At 30.5% G+C, this 24,512-nt stretch overlaps 1 protein-coding gene and 1 long non-coding RNA gene across 2 annotated transcripts in view; one reads left to right on the top strand and one right to left on the bottom strand.

The window, feature by feature from the left end:
- Positions 1-24,512, top strand: part of KrT95D (phosphofurin acidic cluster sorting protein KrT95D) — a 287,611-nt gene that overhangs the window by 20,717 nt on the left and 242,382 nt on the right. The gene's annotated exons all lie outside the window — the stretch shown is intronic.
- LOC142242881 (uncharacterized) lies at positions 7,596-8,274 on the bottom strand. The gene is made up of 3 exons (XR_012724229.1): positions 8,138-8,274; positions 7,965-8,044; positions 7,596-7,899 (listed from the first exon to the last, which is right to left on the bottom strand). It is a non-coding gene; the product is annotated as an uncharacterized LOC142242881 (long non-coding RNA).

Here is a 24,512-nt window from a genome sequence, read left to right on the forward strand (position 1 = left end):
AATTTTCAACAAATTTTTACAACGGGCCCACTGTGCCAAAACTAAGCCGCGTGCGATATAGAGACTAGGCTCATTGGAAAGGGCTTGAGCTCAGCTTTCATACCCACGAAAGTCTTCATTAGAAAAGTATTTGTGAAAAACGCAAATTTGAAAATGCTTTTTCAACAAATTTTTACAACGGAGCCCACTGTGCCAAAACTAAGCCGCGTGCGATATAGAGACTAGGCTCATTGGAAAGGGCTTGAGCACAGCTTTCATAATCACAAAAGTCTTCATTAGAAAAGTATTTGTGAAAAGCGAAAATTTGAAAACAAAATTTTCAACAAATTTTTACAACGGGCCCACTGTGCCAAAACTAAGCCGCGTGCGGTATAGAGACTAGGCTCATTGGAAAGGGCTTGAGCTCAGCTTTCAGACCCACAATAGTCTTCACCATATAGATGTAATTAAATTTTAAAGTTTTATTTAAAGGATAAACAATTTCTCAATATTGTCAATATTCTTTTTGTATAGATTCTTTTTATTAGAGACAATCAATTGTATAATTTTCTATTATTTATTTATTTATAATTATTTTACCAGCAAAAGAAATATTTTTTTGCAATAGTTTAAGAGTTAATTTTTTTATATTTATTATTATATAATAGGTTTAAATTATTTAATGAACTGCCAATTGAATTAAAAAATGAAAATAACATACATTTCTTAAAAAAGGGCTCATTTTGTATGTAAAAGAAAATGTTGAAACTGCTTCGTAATGCCAAAAATAATCTACTAAAATTTGAACATAAATTTACGACAAATTAAAAATTAAAAAAAAAAACTCCCAAATAAATTTGACAAACACGCTTTTCCTCTGTTGCTTAAGCTACTCTTGTAGTTCATTCAAAACATGGTTTTAAGCTGTAATCAAAACAACAATAAAAATTTTATTTCTATAGAAAATTTTGTCCAAATTATATTTATTTCTTATTGCTTTGATTTCAGTTGAATTATAGAAAATTTTGTCAACATTTATATATGTTTTGTCAAAATTTCATTTCTATCGAAAAGTTTGTCAAAATTTTAATTCTATAGAAAATTTTGTCAATTTTTTTTTTCTATAGAGAATTTTGTCAAAATTTTATTTTTATAGAAAATTCTGTCGAAATTTTATTTCTATAGAAAATTCTGTCAAAATTGTATTTCTATAAAAAATTTTGTCAAAATTTTATTTCTATAGAAAATTTTGTCAAAATCTTATTTCTATAGAAAATTTTGTCAAAATTTTATTTCTATAGAAAATTTTGTCAAAATTTTATTTCTATAGAAAATTTTGTCAAAATTTTATTTCTATAGAAAAGTTTGTCAAAATTTTATTTCTATAGTAAAGTTCGTCACAATTTTATTTCTATAGAAAATTTTGTCAAAATTTTATTTCTGTAGAAAATTTTTTCAAAATTTTATTTTTATAGAAAATGTTTATTTCTATAGAAATAAAATTTCACAAATCTTTCTATAGAAATAAAATGTTGACAAAATTTTATTTCTATACTTTTTTCTATGGAAAATTTTGTCAACATTAGATTTTTTACAAAAGCCACCGTGGTGCAATGGTTAGCATGCCCGTCCTGAATACTGGGGATTACGGGTTCAATCCCACCTACCAAACACTAAAAAGTTGACATTTCTGAGTATTGCAAAGCTTCTCTAAATGGTTTCATCGAAATATGAAACTCCGTTCGGATTCGACTATGAAAATGAAGTTCCTTGTCATTCGGGAGCCACCGTGGTGATATGGTTAGCATGCCTTGCATACACAAGGTCGTGGTCAATGAACCTAGTCTCTATATCGCACCCGGCTTAGTTTTGGCACAGTGGACCCTTTGTAAAAATTTGATGAAAATTTTGTTTGCAAATGTTCGCTTTTCACAAATACTTTTCTAATGAAGACTTTTGTGATTATGAAAGCTGAGCTCAAGCCCTTTCCAATGAGCCTAGTCTCTATATCGCACGCGGCTTAGTTTTGGCACAGTGGGCCCGTTGTAAAAATTTGATGAAAATTTTGTTTTCAAATTTTCGCTTTTCACAAATACTTTTCTAATGAAGACTTTTGTGATTATGAAAGCTGAGCTCAAGCCCTTTCCAATGAGCCTAGTCTCTATATCGCACGCGGCTTAGTTTTGGCACAGTGGGCCCGTCGTAAAAATTTGATGAAAATTTTGTTTTCAAATTTTCGCTTTTCACAAATACTTTTCTAATGAAGACTTTTGTGATTATGAAAGCTGAGCTCAAGCCCTTTTTAATGAGCCTAGTCTCTATATCGCACGCGGCTTAGTTTTGGCACAGTGGACCCGTTGTAAAAATTTGATGAAAATTTTGTTTTCAAATGTTCGCTTTTCACAAATACTTTTCTAATGAAGACTTTTGTGATTATGAAAGCTGAGCTCAAGCCCTTTTTAATGAGCCTAGTCTCTATATCGCACGCGGCTTAGTTTTGGCACAGTGGGCTCCGTTGTAAAAATTTGTTGAAAAAGCATTTTCAAATTTGCGTTTTTCACAAATACTTTTCTAATGAAGACTTTCGTGGGTATGAAAGCTGAGCTCAAGCCCTTTCCAATGAGCCTAGTCTCTATATCGCACGCGGCTTAGTTTTGGCACAGTCGGCCCGTTTTAAAAATTTGTTGAAAATTTTGTTTTCAAATTTTCGCTTTTCACAAATACTTTTCTAATGAAGACTTTTGTGATTATGAAAGCTGAGCTCAAGCCCTTTCCAATGAGCCTAGTCTCTATATCGCACGCGGCTTAGTTTTGGCACAGTGGGCCCGTCGTAAAAATTTGATGAAAATTTTGTTTTCAAATTTTCTCTTTTCACAAATACTTTTCTAATGAAGACTTTTGTGATTATGAAAGCTGAGCTCAAGCCCTTTTTAATGAGCCTAGCCTCTATATCGCACGCGGCTTAGTTTTGGCACAGTGGACCCGTTGTAAAAATTTGATGAAAATTTTGTTTTCAAATGTTCGCTTTTCACAAATACTTTTCTAATGAAGACTTTTGTGATTATGAAAGCTGAGCTCAAGCCCTTTCTAATGAGCCTAGTCTCTATACCGCACGCGGCTTAGTTTTGGCACAGTGGGCTCCGTTGTAAAAATTTGATGAAAATTTTGTTTTCAAATTTTCGCTTTTCACAAATACTTTTCTAATGAAGACTTTTGTGATTATGAAAGCTGAGCTCAAGCCCTTTCCAATGAGCCTAGCCTCTATATCGCACGCGGCTTAGTTATGGCACAGTGGGCTCGTTGTAAAAATTTGATGAAAATTTTGTTTTCAAATTTTCGCTTTTCACAAATACTTTTCTAATGAAGACTTTTGTGATTATGAAAGCTGAGCTCAAGCCCTTTCTAATGAGCCTAGTCTCTATACCGCACGCGGCTTAGTTTTGGCACAGTGGACCCGTTGTAAAAATTTGATGAAAATTTTGTTTTCAAATTTTCGCTTTTCACAAATACTTTTCTAATGAAGACTTTTGTGATTATGAAAGCTGAGCTCAAGCCCTTTCCAATGAGCCTAGTCTCTATATCGCACGCGGCTTAGTTTTGGCACAGTGGGCCCGTTGTAAAAATTTGATGAAAATTTTGTTTTAAAATTTTCGCTTTTCACAAATACTTTTCTAATGAAAACTTTTGTGATTATGAAAGCTGAGCTCAAGCCCTTTCCAATGAGCCTAGTCTCTATATCGCACGCGGCTTAGTTTTGGCACAGTGGACCCGTCGTAAAAATTTGATGAAAATTTTGTTTTAAAATTTTCGCTTTTCACAAATACTTTTCTAATGAAGACTTTTGTGATTATGAAAGCTGAGCTCAAGCCCTTTCCAATGAGCCCAGTCTCTATATCGCACGCGGCTTAGTTTTGGCACAGTGGGCCCGTCGTAAAAATTTGATGAAAATTTTGTTTTCAAATTTTCGCTTTTCACAAATACTTTTCTAATGAAGACTTTTGTGATTATGAAAGCTGAGCTCAAGCCCTTTTTAATGAGCCTAGTCTCTATATCGCACGCGGCTTAGTTTTGGCACAGTGGACCCGTTGTAAAAATTTGATGAAAATTTTGTTTTCAAATTTTCGCTTTTCACAAATACTTTTCTAATGAAGACTTTTGTGATTATGAAAGCTGAGCTCAAGCCCTTTCCAATGAGCCTAGTCTCTATATCGCACGCGGCTTAGTTTTGGCACAGTGGGCTCCGTTGTAAAAATTTGTTGAAAAAGCATTTTCAAATTTGCGTTTTTCACAAATACTTTTCTTATGAAGACTTTCGTGGCTATGAAAGCTGAGCTCAAGCCCTTTCCAATGATCCTAGTCTCTATATCGCACGCGGCTTAGTTTTGGCACAGTCGGCCCGTTTTAAAAATTTGTTGAAAATTTTGTTTTCAAATTTTCGCTTTTCACAAATACTTTTCTAATGAAGTCTTTTGTGATTATGAAAGCTGAGCTCAAGCCCTTTCCAATGAGCCTAGTCTCTATATCGCACGCGGCTTAGTTTTTAAATAATAAGCCAAATACCAAAAATCCAAATTCGAATTTGAAATCCCAAATTCGAATTTGAAAAATATTTTTGGTGCTGGTTTGTGTCTCGGCTAAGTTTTTGCTGCAAATTTCAAATTCGAATTTATCTTCACACACATAGAAAAAAATCAACGAAAATTTCTATAGCTGATTTAAATTTATTTTATTTCATGAAAATTTGTTGATTTTATTTAAAATTTTCGAAATGTAAGGAAATTTTCTTTATTTTAATATGGTTGTGAAGATAAATTCATGATTAGTGTCTCGGCTAAACAAAATTCTAATTTAACTCAAATTTAACGCTATATCTCAAATACTGCACATGACACTTTTGATTTTCTAATTTTGGAGTTGTTTCGTGGTCAATATATACCACTGGCATTCGGTCTGGTCAGTTTATCAAGAATTGTTTCCAAGATAAGGGTGATCCGAGATCAAGCCAATATCTGGTTGCACTATATCTCTTTATACCCACCACAATAGAGTGGTGATGGGGGTATAATAAGTTGTTTGTCATTCCGAAATATAGATTTCCGACTATATAAAGTGTATATATTCTTGATCAGGGAGAAATTCTAAGACGATATAACCACGTCCGTCTATCTGTCTGTTGTAATCACGCTACAGTCTTCAATAATGGTGCTATCGTACTGAAATTTGGCAATGATTTGTTTTTTGTTTGCATGCAGGTTCGCAGATGACCTATATAGATCCAGGTTTTGATATAGTTTCCATATAAACCGATCTCCCGATTTGGAGTCATGGGCTTATAGAAACCGTAGTTTTTAATGAATTTTCCTGAAATTGGAAATCTAGGAGTATATTGTGCCAAAAAATGGTGATTATCGGTCCATGTTTTGGTATAGCCCCCATATAGTCCGATCTCCCGATTTTACTTCTTGGGCTTCTAAAAACCATAATTTTTATTCGATTTGCTTGAAATTGTAAATATACTAGTATTTTAGACCCTCAAGGTACAGGTTGTATGGGATTTATTTTTTATCGGTCCATTCGGTAAGGCCTTCATATAGACCGATTTCACTTCTTGAGGGTATAGCAGGCGCACTGATCATGAAAATGGCTTCAAAATAATAGTAAAATTTCCAGATTTTATTTCTCGTAAACATTTAAATAATAGCGGTTAAAATCTACAGATTTTAGATTTGAAATCAAGCCGTTATTTCATCATTTTCTTTTTCTGTTTATGATTCATCTAAACTTCAAACAAAATTGGTTCTTATAGATCCAGAGCTTAATATGGAATCAGCACTCAGTGATAAGAGAGAACCTATAGATCCAGAATATTATCTAGTCTTCATGCACTGAACAAAATATTTACGTGATATTAAAGATTACGCAACCTAAATTTTAGAATGCGAAATTTACTAAATATTAAGGAAAATGTAATGATATTTTAATTCAAATAAAGATTATAATCTTTGCTTCAAAATTTTTTTTCATTAAATTTAGGACACAGATTTTGTAAATTTGCGTCCCTCCGTTAAAGTCGCATGTCTTTGAACTAAGGCTAATTTTCCTTAGAGTAAAAAAACACATTTGTGATTTAAAAAAATTGTCCTTAAATTAACTGAAATATTGAATCTTTCGATTTAAGATAAAAATGCTTCAAATATATCCTAAGACTTATTTTGAGAATTTAGCGTCTTTGGTTTAAAGTTTTTTTTGGAATTAAGTAAACATTTTGTACTTTTAAGTATCCGTTATAATTTGGATTTTTAAACTGGCATTTGTTTGTACGTGAGTACCTTTATTAATAAACCGCGAAAAGAAAATGGTCTGAATTTGATAAATGAGATCTGTATCCTAATTTTAACTATACTGGTCCTAGATTTAAAGCCAGATAGGTTGCTAAGAAATGTCTTTATTTTAAAGAAGCCGCATCTTTGGCTCGGAATCAATACCACAATCCTTAAGGGAAGGTCAAAACCTTTGGATCCAAGTAAACTTTTCTTTTTGAGTATATGTAGTGTAGTGTTACTACCCAATAAACACAAACGTTTGAAAAATACTAAAATTCAATAATTTTTCAAACATTTTTTCAAAGGATTAGGGTAATATTCAAGTTGAGAAATTGTTGAGAAAATCGCGTTCTCAACAAAAAACAGACATTACCCTCAATAGTAAAATTCAACACAATAGAAATAATCTCTCAATTGTAATCCTCAAATTGAAATGTATCGCTACTCAATAATTTCTCAAAAAGTTTTCAATGTGAGGCAAATTAAAAATTAACATTGTTGCGAATATTTTCTAACCACAATTTGCATGAAAGTCAATCCCAGTTCTAACTGAAAGTCAACACTAAATTTCTAGGGATTTTGTAAATTTTATTAATTTTTTTCGTTATAAATATAATAATATTAAAAATAACATTAATAATATATAAAAATAATAATAATATAATACCAATTAAAACATAATTTTCTTATTAAACGTATTAATAACTAAAACGATCAATACAACTTTAAATATCTTAAACATTTTTACATGTATAATTCCATTTCCTCCATAATGTCGGTGTCACATAACTATTAATTAATTTATTAATTATTAATTAATATGTTGGCAATTTGAAATAATTAATATCGAGGAATTTGCTGGCCTGCGTGTTAGAATAGATTCTATCAAGAGGAATTCACAAAATATCAAACTGATGACGGAATGTAAATTGATGTAATGCACATTTTCATCCAGAAGTTCTTGATATAGGAATTGTTGCACTTTGCAAGTTTTCTGGAATATTTTCTTTGTTGTTTCCTTCATCATTTTTTCACCGGTCAACATCATCCAAGAATATAACATCCAATGATTTTAGTTTTCTGCAAAGCAGTCGAGTTTTGTGATTTCCATTACGTTTTATTTCACTTTTTGTTTTGAATTATCAATTATAGTTAGCGTTTTGGACTAATTTCACTCTTGTGTCAAAAATATTTCAATTTTTGTATTTCTTCCAACTGACCACGTACTTCGTGGCACAAAATGTATTGAAAACCACAAAATTCGATTTCCTCAAGAGCGTTGGTGTCACAAAATTGTTGTAAAACTCATTAAAATTCGGGCAATTCGCAAGGAACTTGATAACCAGTGAGTTAGAATAAATTTCCAGTAATTTCAATTCGCAAAATAACAAATTAAACCGATGATGCGAGGTAAATTAAAATATCGATGTGATGCGAATTAACATGTAGTAGTTGTTGATATGGAACAGCATAAATACCAAGTTTAATTCGTTGCACTTAGATTTATGGAAACTTTCTCTTTTCGATAAGCCACCATCATTTTCATCGGTCAACCTCTTAAGGTTTCAAGAATGCAGCATCAAAATATTTTAGTTTTCTGCAATAAGATTTAAATTTAGTGACTTCTCTAAAGTGTTGATTTAATTTTTCATATTGACTTACCAATTATTATAAACTATTTGAATCAGTTCCAGTTAATTGTCCAACATTTTTTATCGGTCAGCTTTTTAATGTTTCAAGAACTTAGAATCCATAATTTTAGTTTTCGGCAAAGAGATATATATTTAGTGTCTTCCTTAAAGTTTCATTTAATTTTTTTTTTTATTTTCACTTACCTATTATTAGAAACTATTTGGAGTAAATTCAGTTTTTTGTCTAAAATTTTCCAAGTTTTTTATTTCTTCCAATTGACCACGAACTTCGTTGCACAAACAAGTATTGAAAACCACATGGTTTTTTCGTTGCATTTTAGGGTAGTATTTTGTCAAAGTTTTCTCATATTATCTCCAACACCTTTTCAAATATTTCGTCAACATTTTGGCAAATTGGAAGTAATTCGCAAAAAATTTGAAGATGTATTGAAGATGAGCTGTTTCAAGTCAAGTTGAATTTATGTTGAAAATTATATTTACCCTCAAACCGAAAAGTTGTTGCATTTGAAAAACGCTCATCCTGTGTTTATTGGGTAGCGATTGTCTCTTATGGCTCAATTTTTCGACGATATAAAATCACACCCAGAAAAAAGTGAATCCTTCATGGTGGAGAAAATGTGGGTTTCTATTATAAAAGTTTTACTAAAATACTTTAGTAATTGCAACATGATAATTAATAATTTTTGTCAAATTGAACAACATTTATTAATAATATTTTTTTTCTGTTGTTTAATAAAATTCCGTATTTTGGAAGAAAATATTTAAATTTAAAATTGTTACAATGTCATTAGGCGCTATATGAAGCTCTAGACAGAAACAATTTAAGTAAAATTTACTTATTTGAGAAACTTATGATCTCAGTTTCAGCAAACATCACCCATTTTATATTGTGTACTTAATTTGTATAAAACTTGTTTTCTCCTTGTTAGTTCACGTCATTATTTTAATGAAAGCAAAAAATTATAAAATAAGAAAAATTTTCTCACATTTGGCAAAATTGAACTAAAAGCAACTAATTTTCATGAATTAAAATAAGGTTAATAGGCACTACGCTGAAAAAATGTTGACCCTATATCAAAGATTATGCAACTTAAATTTTAGAGCTGGCAATTTACAATTTTAGAGCTGGCAATTTACAATGTTAAGGACAATTTTTTATACCCTCCACCAAAGGATGGGGGTATATTAACTTTGTCATTCCGTTTCCATCGAAATATTGCTCTAAGACCCCATAAAGTATATATATTCTGGGTCGTGGTGAAATTCTGAGTCGATCTGAGCATGTCCGTCCGTCCGTCCGTCCTTCTGTTGAAATCACGCTAACTTCCGAACGAAACAAGCTATCGACTTGAAACTTGGCACAAGTAGTTGTTATTGATGTAGGTCGGATGGTATTGCAAATGGGCCATATCGGTCCACTTTTTCGTATAGCCCCCATATAAACGGACCCCCAAATTTGGCTTGCGAGGCCTCTAAGAGAAGCAAATTTCATCCGATCCGGCTGAAATTTGGTACATGGTGTTAGTATATGGTCTCTAAGAACCATGCAAAAATTGGTCCATATCGGTCCACTTTTACGTATAGACCCCATATAAACGGACCCCCAAATTTGCCTTGCGATTGCTCTAAGAGAAGCAAATTTCATCCGATCCGGCTGAAATTTGGTACATGGTGTTAGTATATGGTCTCTAACAACCATGCAAAAATTGGTCCACATCGACCCATAATTATATATAGCCCCCATATAAGCCGATCCCCAGATTTGACCTCCGGAGCCTCTTGGAGGAGCAAAATTCATCCGATCTGGTTCAACTTTGGAACATGGTGTTAGAATGTGGTCTCTAACAAACACGCAAGAATTGGTCCATATCGGTCCATAATTATATATAGCCCCCATATAAACCGTTCCCCAGATTTGATCTGCGGACCTTCTTGAATGAGCAAAATTCATCCGATCCGGTTGAAATTTGCAACGTGGTGTTAGTATAAGGCCGCTAATAAACATGCCAAAACTGGTCCACATTGGTCTATAGTTATATATAGCCGATCTCCAATCACACAAAAATTGGTCCATATCGGTTCGTAATCATGGTTGCCACTCGAGCCAAAAATAATCTACCAAAATTTTATTTTTATAGAAAATATTGTCAAAATGTTATTTCTATAGAAAATTTTGTCAAAATTTTATTTCTATAGAATTTTTTCCAAATTTTATTTCTATAGATTATTATTATTTCGGCCAGGCCGAACTTTCGGCCGTATATACTTGTTTAAATATTTCATTAAACAGAATATTAACGACAAAAATAATGACATTTTAATTACAATAAAGATCTTAATCTTTGCTTTAAAAATGTTATTATTAGGACAAGAATATTTGAAATTTGCATTACAGTCGCATGTCTTTGAAATAAGGTAAATTTTCTTTAAGTTACACTGGTAGAAAAAGTTTCGTTATATTAATGAAATGTGTCATTAAAATTGAGCCAATGAAACAAATTCATTAATATAACGAAATTTTTCGTTATTTTAACGAATTTTCTGTTAGTCAACGAAACATTTCGTAGTATTAACGAACTTTTTCATGGTCTTAATGAGAATGTTTCGTTGTATCAATGAAAAATTTTCGTTGGCTCAATTTTAATGAAATTTTCTCTGTGTGTAGGCAAATTTTCTTTCTTTATTTTATCTTTAAATTAAATACTTGGATTAAATATAAAAAGCGTCAAATTTATTTTTAAGAGTTTGCATTTTTGGTTATTTTTTTATATTAAGAAACAAGTTTTTTATCTGTTATAATTTTGAGCTTGAGCATTTATTGTACTTGACTAGCAGGTCTAATGTATTGCACCAAGAGAATTAAAATTAAAAAAAAATCAAGAGTATAGATTTAAAGCTAGGTGGCTTCCAAAAATGTCTTTATTAAAAAAAACCGTATCTTCAGCTCAGAATCAATACCAAAATCCCTAGGGATGGACAAAATCTTTGCATCTAAGTAATCTTTTTGTGAGATTTAGATTTCGTTAGTACTCCATGGGGTCATTATATTGTGCAAATATGTCACCTTAAAATTTAAAGTAAATCGGTTCTGCTGCTTGAGAGTTTACCAAGAACTTACATTCAAGATACATATATAAATTTTCGTTTGGATTTTATCATAAGTTTTAAACTTTAACTTTGCCATTTAGAGTTTTTTCTCTACCACAGTGCTTGCTACCATTAAAAGCATTAAATTTATCTTTATTTCAAATGGCAAATGGCTTACATTAAAATGACAGAATAATAAAAAATACCTTGTTGGTATGTGTCATATTTTTCACTTATTGCGAATTATTTAAACAAAACAATAAAAATAAAACAGAACCGAATAAAAAAACAAACAAAAACAGATGATCTAATTCCAAGAAGGCCTGTTTATCACAATTTGTATTTTTATTTAGCGTGAAACTGGGCAGGGAATGTATGCAATTAAATAACAAATTCTTGCTTAAATATGGCTAACAGCGCATTGACATTGAATGTGTGTTCATAGCCTCCAAAGGCAAATGTCATTCGTAAGTCTGGTCGATGGTACAAATTCATTCTATCGCATCCTCCTTTCTTTTCACAAAAAAAAACATTCATATACATTGTCCTTGAACTTTTGTAGTGACCGCACAACAAGTGCGGTTGTATCACGAATTGTCCTTCAAACTTATAATACAAGAAGATATGTACCTCCAAGGTGTCAGGGTGATAGACAAGAAAAAATTGTGTGAAGCCATTTATATAAGGTTGTAAAAAGTAATGCGTACTGATTTATACCCGAGAGTCGTATTCTAAGGGAAACCTAAAATGTTTACATGAAAGATTCACCACCGAAATTGATTGATTCAATCAACTTCTAAATCGAATGTATAAAAATGTTTGTTTTATTTAATCGTGACTGCGAGTTAGCTTAGGTGTAGTGGCAGCTTGTTATTTTAGACCAGAGAATGAAACGGACCTAGTTTTGTTGGCGGCGGCTGACACTAAAATTTTGCCTCTGGCTGAGGCAGCTTGACGGCTAAGCCGGTATAAATGTGTCTATTCAGCAGCGGAGAGTTATCCATTATAAAATCAGTTTGAAGTTATCCGAATGGTAATGAGATTAGTTGTACAACTAATCTTAAAACCAAATTTACATTTCCTTCAAATTTTCTGAAGTAATTTTTTTGTGATATTATTACAGCAATTTGATCCTGATCAATTTTGGATGAAAGGTTCAAAATTTTGGCAAAAAATATAACAATTTATAATACATTTTTTTTGGAGCCACCGTGATGCAATGCTTTGCATGCCCGCCTTGCGTACTCAAGGTCGTGGGCTCGATTCCTGCTTCGACCGAACACCAAAAAGTTTTTCAGCGGTTGATTATCCCACCTCAGTAATGCTGGTGACATTTCTGAGGGTTTCAAAGCTTCTCTATGTGGTTTCACTGCAATGTGGAACGCCGTTCGAACTCGGCTATAAAAATGAGGTCCCTTGTCATTGAGCTTAACATGGAATCGGGCAGCACTCAGTGATAAGAGAGAAGTTCACCAATGTGGTATAACAATGGACTGAATAGTCTAAGTGAGCCTGATACTTCGGGCTGCCACCTAACCTAACCATAAAACATTTATTTGCTTTAACTCAATATTTTTGATTAATTGGCGGCTAAATTTGATCCGAGATGGGTCGAAATATTAGGCGGCGGCGTTGACTAGTACAAAATGGTCGGCGGCAGCTACAATCGGAGGCGCGACTCGGCAGATTTTGTAGACACACATAGACTATTCAGTCCATGAAAGTGAATCAACACACATGTGGTGTCGAACGGAGAACAGGCGGTGTCAATCTGACAACGATAAAATGACACCATGCGTTGTCGAAATAACAACCAGCGTTCACGATCTGAAACGGTATGGTTACGAATTTATAAACAGAATTAGAAAAAAGATTTCCGCTAGCGTGACTCCAACCTGTGTTTTCTGCACCATACGCGTTAACAGTCGCCTTAGCACATTGCACCACCGAGGGAGTTGCCATAATAACGTCTAACGATTATTTTAAGACTTTTCATAGCCAGAGAAAAACGAATGCCGTCTGTTCACGACTATGGAACGTATTTTTTTCTATTAGAGTAGTGATACCTTCTTATAGTTAGTACTTGCCGTTGCTTCACCTTATGGTCCAACCACTTAGAGAAGCTTTGCTACAATCAGAAATGTTACCAGCACTACTTACATGGAGGGGATAAATCAGCGCCGAAAATAAAGTTGTAAAAGTAAAATTGTACTAAATTTGGTACATTTCATATTCACTTTGTACAATGGTACCATGACCAATTTTGTATAAAAATAAATATTCACTGCGTCTTCAGGAGCTTACAGCAGCTGAACTGAATATATGGAACCCATCTAATAATATTGATCAACATTTTCTTACACACATCTTTGTAATGGTAGTAGTCCGTAGACATTGTACACTGAAACAAAAACAAGCCCGGTCCCAAAGATTTTGTTCATTGTTTTTAATATTGATTCCGAGTCAAATAAGCGGAGGATTGAAGTAAGGATGCTTTTATAACACAATTCTCTTTTAAATTGGAGTTTTGGGTAATTGATACTAGAAAATAAAGATGAATTCATTCGTTTTTTCCGCTTTTTCTTTATGTGCTATTAAAGTCCTTTAAAAACGTGTTAGAGAAAATTTAAATTTCGAAATTAAGGCTCGTAAACGTTCATGGGTTTGTCATCTGTCGAGATTTGGGATGGAGCCGAGTCTTGTCCTATGTCCAAGATCTACAATGGTAATGTTTATTTGCTCACGTTTTTAGTTTTTAAATTGGTTTCCCGCGAATAAAGTTGTAAAAGCAAAATTGTACTAATGTTGTTACATTTTATATGTAAATTGTACAATGGTACTACAATGGCCTACTTGCTTTGGTACAAAATGAAATATTCACTGCGTCTTCAAGAACTTAGAGCAGCAGCAGGGATACTGACACCCATTTTAAAACTGGACTTTCATATCCCTAGTCGTCAGATAAAGAAGGTATTACCCTATTTCGGGCCAGTTATAGAAAACTTTGTCAAAATTTTGTTTCTACAGGAAACTTTTTCAAAATTTTATTTCTATAGGAAATTTTGTCAAAATGTTGTTTCTACAGGAAATTTTGTCGAAATTTATTTCTGTAGGAAACTTTTTCAACAATTTATTTCTATAGAAAAATTGTGAAGTTCCTGTTGGAGAGGAATATTTTGCAAAATCTACCAAAACACCAAGAATTCTATCAATCTACCTAATAGTAAAAAATCTCCCTTTTTTGGTAGAATTCTACCAACTGTGGCAACCGTGGTTACGTAACTTTTACAAATACCTAAACATCCCAACAAAAAAACTTGAAATATGTCTAAAGGCACAACTTTGACCCTCGGAAACAAGAAAAGAAGAAATTTTTGCCGACAAGCTTGGTGTATTTGTTCGTCGCGGAAAAATATTTCGCCTATCGCCATGGTTATGTTTACACACTTGGTAGATGTTTTCCTTCAATACTTTCCTCACATAAAATATAAAGCATAGTATCTAACATATTCTATTTTAAGACAGTTCAATAAACTTCAACCTTTATAAAATTGCATCAAAAATTAATAACGTATGTTTTTATTGTTTCTTTTGTGGGAGAGGCCAATTTTAAAATCTGCCCCAAAATGTTGGCTAACCCTCATAAATTGCTCGCTTTAAGGTTTTGTTTGTATAATAAAAACAAAGAATCTTTTTTCTATGTTAGCTCAAGTTATGTTTTCATATTCAATCCCTTTGGCAAAAAATAAACAAAAAAGCAATCAAATTAAAATGGCACATGTGGACACTTGTCGTGTCATAACAAAAATAAATAAATTTATAAGTTCTACAATATTTTTGAAGCCTTTTATTTATAATACAAAAAACAAAAAATGATATACGAAGAATATTTGTAAATTCCATGTATTAAATAAATTCCAATTTTTGAGGTAGAACACAAATTTCCACTAAAGTTAACGTAAAGTTATATTATAATATGTGTTCCTCGGTTACAATGGAATTTTAATTGTTATCGAGTCTGTTTGCGTTTATAGAAAACAAAGTTGGTCTTTGGTAAATAAAAATTCTGCAAAACTAAATTTTTCGACTTATATTTATTTTAGTTCGTCAATAAAAGGATAAGTACATTTTAATGGAAATTAGTTTTTAACTTTAGTTCTAAGAATGTGTCTGTACAACATGCAAATATTTTTTTATACATTTGCAAGTACACTCAAGGAGTTAAATTGATGTTAAAGATTTTAATCTTTGTATTAAGATTTATGCAAAAACTTCGAACCAAAAACAACGTTTTGATTGGTGGGGCCAAAAATAATCTATCAAAATTTGAAGAAAATTTTACAAAAAAAAAAAAAACAAAAACATGTAAGGGATACCAAATCAATTGTCGTTTAGCTATCACCAAAAAAGAAAATTGCTACTTCTACAAAAAGGATATACCCGCAATGGACTTTCATAATATGACCTAAACGAGAATTAAAAATTTTTAACGGTGTTGACTTAATATTAGCTTTGACAAAATTTTCTATTTCTATAGAAAATTTTGTCAAAATTTAATTTTTATGGAAAATTTATTTCCATAGCAAAATTTTGTCAAACTTTTATTTTTATAGAAAATTTGTCTATATTTTATTTACGAAGTTTTGAGTATTGTTGACATATTTTATGATTATTCTGATTATTAATTAAATTAGTAATCAGAGTAAATTTTATTTCTATAGACAATTTTGTCAAAATTTTATTTCTATAGAAAATTTTGTCAAAATTTTATTTCTATAGAAAATGTCAAACTTTTATTTCTATAGAAAATTTTGTCAAAATTTTATTTCTATAGAAAATTTTGTCAAAATTTTATTTCTTTAGGAAATTTTGTCAAAATTTTATTTCTATAGAAAATTTTGCCAAAATTTTATTTTTATAGAAAATTTTGCCAAAATTTTATTTTTATAGAAAATTTTGTCAAAATTTTATTTCTATCGAAAATTTTGTCAAAATTTTATTTCTATCGAAAATTTTGTCAAAATTTTATTTCTATATAAAATTTTGTCAAAATTTTATTTCTATAAGAAATTTTGTCAAAATTTTATTTCTATAGAAAATTTTGTCAAAATTTTATTTTTATAGAAAATTTTGTCAAAATTTTATTTCTATAGAAAATTTTGTCAAAATTTTATTTCTACAGACAATTTTGTCAAAATTTTATTTCTACAGACAATTTTGTCAAAATTTTATTTCTATAGAAAATTTTGTCAAAATTTTATATCTATAGAAAATTTTGTTAAAATTTTATTTCTATAGAAAATTTTGTCAAAATTTTATTTCTATAGAAAATTTTGTCAAAATTTTATTTTTATAGAAAATTTTGTCAAAATTTTATTTCTATAGCAAAATTCTGTCTAAAGTTTATTTCTATGGAAAATTTGTCAAAATTTTATTTCTATGGAAAATTTGTCTAATTATATTTCTATAGAAAATTTTGTCAGAATTTGGTTTCTATAGAAAATTTTGTACAAAATTTATTTCTTTAGAAAATTTTGTAAAAATTTAATTACTATAGAAAATTTTGTAAAAATTTCATTTCTATAGAAAATTTTGTCAAAACTTTATTTCTATGGAAAATTTGTCAAAATTTCTATAGAAAATTTTTCTAAATTATATTTCTATAGACAATTTTGTCAAATTGTTGTTTCTATAGAAAATGTTGTCAAAAAATTTTGTCAACATTTTATTTTTATAGAAAATTTTGTGAAAATTTTATTTTTATAGAACATTTTGTCATCGAGAAAGGTATGTAGTATACTACGTTACATGGTTATTTTTTCAGTGCATCGAAATCCCGCCACATAAATTACGACGTACAAATTTTCGTTGAAAAGTTCAAGGTCTATCATAGTTTCCTTTATTTGCTATTGTTTTATTATTCGTAAATGTAACCATGTCCATTAAATGAAATGTGTTTATGTTTGCAAATACCACAAAACTATGTCATGCCTCGAATTTTGCACAACAACAGCAGCAATTAATAAATGACAACAACCTTATTTGTAATATATTCAATTACGTAGTAACGCCGGGGCGAAGCCTATAAACTTTATAGAGTCAAAGTCTTCAGAATGTGTTGAACACTTTTAAGAAAAAGTAGATTTTCGATTTTTATATCAACGAAATTTTGCTCATTATGACCATCTTTCGACTCCTTACCATCGCTCTGAGTCCGCCAAGAAAATGAGTTACAAGATGCATACATGTAATATTCGGATATTTTGACTCATTCCGGTGTAATGATTTCATAGAAAAAAGTAAACTTTTTATGGGGAAAATGAACTAACTACCCGGTGCGAAAATTTAAATAAATTGTTCTGCTCTTGAAAAAGTGAATTAATCATAAAGAACAAAAATTATTAGCGCCAAATTATGATCATTTGTACTATGGCGTAGTTGATTAGCTTATAAAGTATTTGAGACATACTTGAAAAATTACCAAAAAGAAGTAATTAAAAAATAAATTAATTTCGAACTTATTGGATAAAAAGATGCAGTTAATTGATACGATTTCGCTATTGAAAAGAAAATGCCAGATACCGATATACATTAGCCTGACTATACATAAGTTTCATCGCTGGCTAATTCGAATTTTCATAGCCTTTAGTATATATCTGTCGGGGGAGATGATTCATATAATTAATCTAAAACCAAATAATTTTGTTTGCAATAAAATAAGATAATTATCATCAGTTTGACTATGAACAATTTTTTTCTGTGTATAAGAATTATAAGAACATTTGTCTTAATCTTGTCAAATTGAATGAATTTAAACGCCACTTGCCACAAAAATATCTATAAATATTTATAGCGTAAAATAATTGTTTGTTTTTGTTTATTTATATTGCTGGTATATTGCTTGATAAAGTGTTGCTGCTTTTTGCAAGAATGTTAAATTTGATGTCAGTTGCCAAATGTTTGGTATTTCGTAGTATATATGACAATTGTGGTAAATAAAATGTCATATAGATGATATACGAAACCCTCCCCCCAAAACCATGGGATCCACTACGGGAATAAAAAGAAGTTTCGCGGTGAAGAGTGATCCGTCTTCGGTGGTTGGTTTTCCTAATTTCTTGGAAGGCAACTGGCCAACAAAAGGTTGTCTGTTCCGCGGTGTTCAGTTTCCCCGAAAAACAGGCGACCATTTAGTTGGAAATGTTTCGTGCACGAGCAACTTTGGTTAGATTTGGCTTCAAGCATACATACAGTTGACTGCTGTTTACTTTCAGGCTCATACGCGTAAATCCACGATTCATCACGATGTCATAGACGTGTGTCAAAACATCGCGATCCTATTTTTCGAACATTTCTTTCGACTAATTGGCAACAGATTTTTTTGAACGATCGACAAAGTGTGTGGGATCCAAAACGAACAAATGTCCATGCAATATTGAATATATGCTGGTCCCATAATTTTAACTAAGTTCAGCGATGCGTTGAGTTAATCCACGTTGTAAAAAATAATCGCATGAAAATGTTCACGATTTAATTCCATTTTCCGAGGAGATGAATCTCTTAAGTTGCTGTTCTGAGTACGTACAACCTACAAAATGACAAGCTTTATGATATAGCTGTCAGTTGGCAGATGGTTGCCCAATCCCGCCAAAAAAAGGCAACCCTCGCGAAACCATCTAAGGCGCTGGACCCCGACGGATTCTCTATGCTAGTGCTGAAGAATCTGGGAACACTTGGAGTTGAGTGCTTGACCAGACTCTTTAATTTGTCCTTGGAACTACACTTTATGCCCGATACCTGGGAAATGAGTAGGGCGATTCTGAAGCCATGCAAAGTCGCTAGTAAAGTTGAATCGTCCAGACCGATATCCCTTCTCTTGCCAATAGCCAAGGCACTTGAGGCACTACTCCTCCCCAGCCTTGTGGAGAATTTTCCAGCTGCCAAACATCAACATGGATTCCGTACTTGGAAAATGAGTAGAACGATTCTGAAGCCATGCAAAGACGCTAGTAAAGTTGAATCGTGCATATTGATATCACTTCTCTCAGCAGTATCCAAGGCACTTAAGGGAGCCACCGTGGTGGAATGGTTAGCATGTCCGACTTCAAACCCAGTTTCGACCAAACACCAAAAAGTTTTTCATCGGTGGATTATACCACCTTAGTAATGCTTGTGACATTTCTGAGTGCTTCAAAGCTTCTCTAAGTGGTTTCGCTGCAATGTGGAACGCCGTTCGGTCTCGGCTATAAAAAGGAGTTCTCTTGTCATTGAGCTTAACATAGAATCGGGCAGCACTCAGTGATAAGAGAGAAGTTCAGCACGGTGGTATCACAATGGACTGAATAGTCTAAGTGAGCCTGAAATATCGAGCTGCCACTATACTTAACCTAAGGCTCTTGAGACACTACTCCTCCTCAGCCTTGTGGAAATTTTTCCTGCTGCCAACCATACAAATCACGATGACTGCTTTCCATGTCACTTTAGCATACATTAATACAGGTCTCAAGCAGCCCAAATCGTGTCATATGAAGGCCCTCGTGGCGCTTGACCTATCGAAGGCATTCGATACGGTCAATCATGCCAGACTCTTCGAGGACATCGAAAATACGTCCCTATCGGCAGGCGTTGAGTTCTAAATTATCGGTGCAGGGGCCAGTTGTATGTGGAATTCAGGGACATCCCCAAGGAGGGGTGACATTTCCGGCAATGTCTAATCTCTACCTGTCCGAGCTCGACCACCGCCTATAGCACCGAAGGTGAGATACCTCCCGCGACAAACTAGTTTTTTAAGCCCAACTAAAATCAGGCAAGTGCAGCCGCCTCAATTCCTCAATTGATAGCAGCTAACGTGTGCCCCATCTCGTATGTATTACGCGGACAGGAATAATTTACTTATCTCGCTTAAATTATTAACTCAACCACTTTCCAAGTCTGCAGAAAAGTTTGCATCTCGTTGCACCTCCATTCTATCTTAATGAATATGTGGCTGCACTACAAGAGGACAATAGTGGCGAAACCATTCCACAATTCATTCCTTTTGATTTGCACAGTAACAGAGATGCGTTAGTAGCACAGAGCGTTAATAAGCTCTGCTTCCTAGTAAGTTTTCTTACATTCTGAAGTACCTCCGGATCCACAAAAGTGCATTTTCTTCTTTTGTTAGAATTTTGAGTTTTAAGGTAGAACTAACATTTTCGGTGTATTTATGATTCAACTTGTTTCTGTTGTTTCTTAGAATTTACTTTTCCCACACAATAATAAATATTACACAATTTACCATATAACATATATTACCAAAATAATTTCCAGGTGTGGTTAAAAATTCCATACCTACACTGTCATCATAATTCATAATCATTTAATGCCAATTAATCAATATATAAATATAAGAAACATTCTCATATTGTGAAATATATGCGTTCATATAAACAAATTATTCTTTATTGCTCAACTGTTTGCAACTGAAATATATTGATATAATAATTGATCTATATTGTATATATACATATGTATACACAGGCATACATATCTATATTTTTTTCTGTTCGTTAATCTTATGAAGGTGTTAATTATTCGTCATGGAACGTCACCAGCAAACATTTCTTTCGTGAGTGTTGAATATTTATTTTATTTTTTGAGTTTGTTTGCAAATAGTGTTGTTCTTTATCTGTTTTTTCGTTTGTTTTTATAAGAAACAGTGAATTATTTGTTTTAATTATATTTTAATAATTATTCAAGATACGCAGAAAAATATACAACCATATATTTTGAGTTACTGCCAATTCTGGCATTTATTATGCTTTGTTATCTACTATGGTTTTGACATTCAAATTTTTATCTGCCTAAAAAAGACAAAAACAGATGTAGGTCGTGTTAAAATTCATTTTTTGGTGCTGCAAAATTTTAATACATTTCCAGCGGGGAAAATATTAATCTTCACTTTCATATTCGTGGACAATAAAAAAGAGTAACATATATTTTTCATACTACATTGAAAACAGATAAATTAAATGTTCTCAAGTATTAAAAAAACGAAGTTTAATTTCGCTTTATTTAAATGAAATTGTTTCCACGCTGGACAAAATGTTTATCCAAATCAAAAAAAGATTATGGTGGATTATATAAAAGTATATAATAGAAGCTACATAGACAAGACAACTAACATTGCATATATGCAATGTCATTTAACGAAGGGTTAATGATAATCAAGAACTGTGAATACCCAGGTGCTATTCCTTTATATAAGAGATGCAATTGTACGTTTTTCCATCCAAGGTTTGACAAGATTGGATAAACATATAAACGCCGTCTTTCAAATTTTTACGCTTTTTTTACAATTCTCAAAAATAGTAAGAATAACCTACAGCATGTTTAATATTATAATGATTTGTCAAAATTTTATTTCTATAGAAAATTTTGTAAAAAATTTATATCTTAGAAAATTTTGTCAAATTTTATTTCTATAGAAAATTTTGTCAAAATTTTATTTCTGTAGAAAATTTTGTAAAAAATTTATTTCTTAGAAAATTTTGTCAAATTTTATTTCTATAGAAAATTTTGTAAAAATTTTATTTCTAGAGAAATTTTTGTCAAAATTTTATTTCTATAGAAAATTTTGTCAAAATTTTATTTCTATAGAAAATTTTGTCAACATTTTATTTCTATAGAAAATTTTGTCAAAATTTTATTTCTATAGAAAATTTTGTCAAAATTTTATTTCTATAGAAAATTTTGTCAAAATTTTATTTCTATAGAAAATTTTGTCAAAATTTTATTTCTATAGAAAATTTTGTCAAAATTTTATTTCTATAGAAAATTTTCTCAAATTTTACTTCTACAGAAAATTTTGTCAAAATTTTATTTCTATAGTAAATTTTGTCAAAATTTTATTTCTATAGAAAATATTGTCAAAATTTTATTTCTATAGAAAATTTTGTGAAAAATTTATTTCTTAGAAAATTTCGTCAAAATTTTATTTCTATAGAAATGTTTGTCAAAATTTTATTTCTATAGAAAATTTTGTGAAAAATTTATTTTTTAGAAAATTTCGTCAAAATTTTATTTCTATAGAAATTTTTGTCAAAATTTTATTTCCATAGAAAATTTTATTTTTATAGAAAATTTTGTCAAAATTTTATTTCTATAGAAAATTTTGTCATAATTTTATTTCCATAGAAAATTTTGTCAAAATTTTATTTCTATAGAAAATTTTGTCAAAATTTTATTTCTATAGAAAATGTTGTCAAAATTTTATTTCTATAGAAAATGTTGTCAAAATTTTATTTCTATAGAAAATTTTGTTAAAATTTTATTTCTATAGAAAATTTTGTTAAGATTTTATTTCGATAGAAAATTTTGCCAAAATTTTACTTCTGTAGAAAATTTTGTCAAAATTTTATTTCTATAGAAAATTTTGTCAAAATTTTATTTCTATAGAAAATTTTGTCAAAATTTTATTTCTATAGAAAATTTTGTCAAAATTTTATTTCTATAGAAAATTTTGTCAAAATTTTATTTCTATAGAAAATTTTGTCAAAATTTTATTTCTATAGAAAATTTTGTCAAAATTTTATTTCTATAGAAAATTTTGTCAAAATTTTATTTCTATAGAAAATTTTGTCAAAATTTTATTTCTATAGAAATTTGTGCCAAAATATTATTTCTATAGAAAATTTTGTCAAAATTTTATTTCTATAAAAAATTTTATTTCTATAGAAAATTTTGTCAAAATTTTATTTCTATAGAAAATGTCAAAATTTTATTTCTATAGAAAATTTTGTCAAAATTTTATTTCTATAGAAGATTTTGTCAAACTTTTATTTCTATAGAAGTTTTGTCAAAATTTTATTTCTATGGAAAATTTTGTCAAAATTTTATTTCCATAGAAATTTTTGCCAAAATATTGTTTCTATAGAAAATTTTGTGAAAATTTTATTTCTATAGAAAATTTTGTCAAAATTTTATTTCTATAGAAAATGTTGTTTTCTATAGAAAATTTTGTCAAAATTGTATTTCCATAGAAAATGTTGTGAAAATTTTATTTCTATAGAAAATTTTGTCAAAATTTTATTTCTATAGAAATTTTGTCAAAATTTTATTTCTATAGAAATTTTTGTCAAAGTATTATTTCTATAGAGAATTTTGTCAAAATATTATTTCCATAGAAAATTGTGCCAAAATATTATTTCTATAGAAAATTTTGTCAAATTTTATTTCTATAGAAAATTTTGTTAAAATTTTATTTCTGTAGAAAAATTTTGTCAAAATTTTATTTCTATAGGAAAATAAAGATATAAAAAATTTGTGAAGTTCCTTCTAGTTGGAGAGGAATATTTTTGGTACAATTCTACCAACTGTGGCAACCGTGTCTGCAAGTCCCAACGGCAAAGCGGGTTATATAATGTCGAAATAATAACTTTGTCCTATATAAATTGTCTAGTTAACTTCTTTTAAGTACCGACTAAATTACAGTTAAATGGTATACATTTTGTCAATTTCAAGTCTGGATTTGGGTGTGGGGCACGCATCGTCAAAAATTTCTGATATCGACCATCTGATAATAATAAACAACATTTCGGAAAATTAAATGAAAAATAGATATACAAAATATTAAAAACGTAAAATATGGACGTATACAATTTTTTTTATATCCAGAAATATATTAAAATAAAATATATTTAGATCTTTGTGAAGTATTTCAATTCAACTTAATTCATATCGAAGCTCTAACTTCTTTCAGATCATGGACAAAAAAAGTAGTTTGGATTCCCTATTTGTAATCCGGAAGTAGTGCAAACGTGGATCATATCCAATGAATTTTAGATGGGATTGTCATAGGACGAAACTACTCCATTTTTGGATCCTTTGCATTCCGTTAGAAGTTGTGCTTTGAAAGTTCATTTGGATGAAGAAATTTAAAAAACTAAAAAAACTATTTTTTTCCAATTTCACTTTTTTATTTTTATCAGTACTTTTTGTTATACTTTCCTTTTCTTTAATTTTCCCCACCGGGGGTTGAACCTGGATCTGTTGACACCATAACAGAACGCCTTAGAACACTCAGCCACAAACACCATTGAACATGATGCATCAAAACGTCTATTCAAATGTTCGTAACATGACACCATGGCATGACATTCTAACTACTTCCTGAGATGTTCTTTATTATTATGAATGAAAAAATAAAGTAAGCTGGTTCAAATCTCACCAGCGGCAATTTTTTAATTAAATATTTTCCTAAAAAAATATTTTTTAAGTTATACATCGTTTTTATTATGATTTTTTTCGGCATATATTTTTGTATATTTTTTCCATTAAAAATCAACAAAAGATTAAAAATGATCATAATTTGGAAAACCTTCTCAAAATAAGTGAAGTGAAAAAGCCATTTGACTTTTTCACACTGGTTCAAATCCCAGCGGGGATGATTTTTTATTTTGTTTTTATTATTTTTTTTTTACTTTTTTATTGA

The sequence above is a fragment of the Haematobia irritans genome, chromosome 1, assembly GCF_050003625.1.
Source record: "Haematobia irritans isolate KBUSLIRL chromosome 1, ASM5000362v1, whole genome shotgun sequence".
Classification (NCBI taxonomy): domain Eukaryota; kingdom Metazoa; phylum Arthropoda; class Insecta; order Diptera; family Muscidae; genus Haematobia; species Haematobia irritans.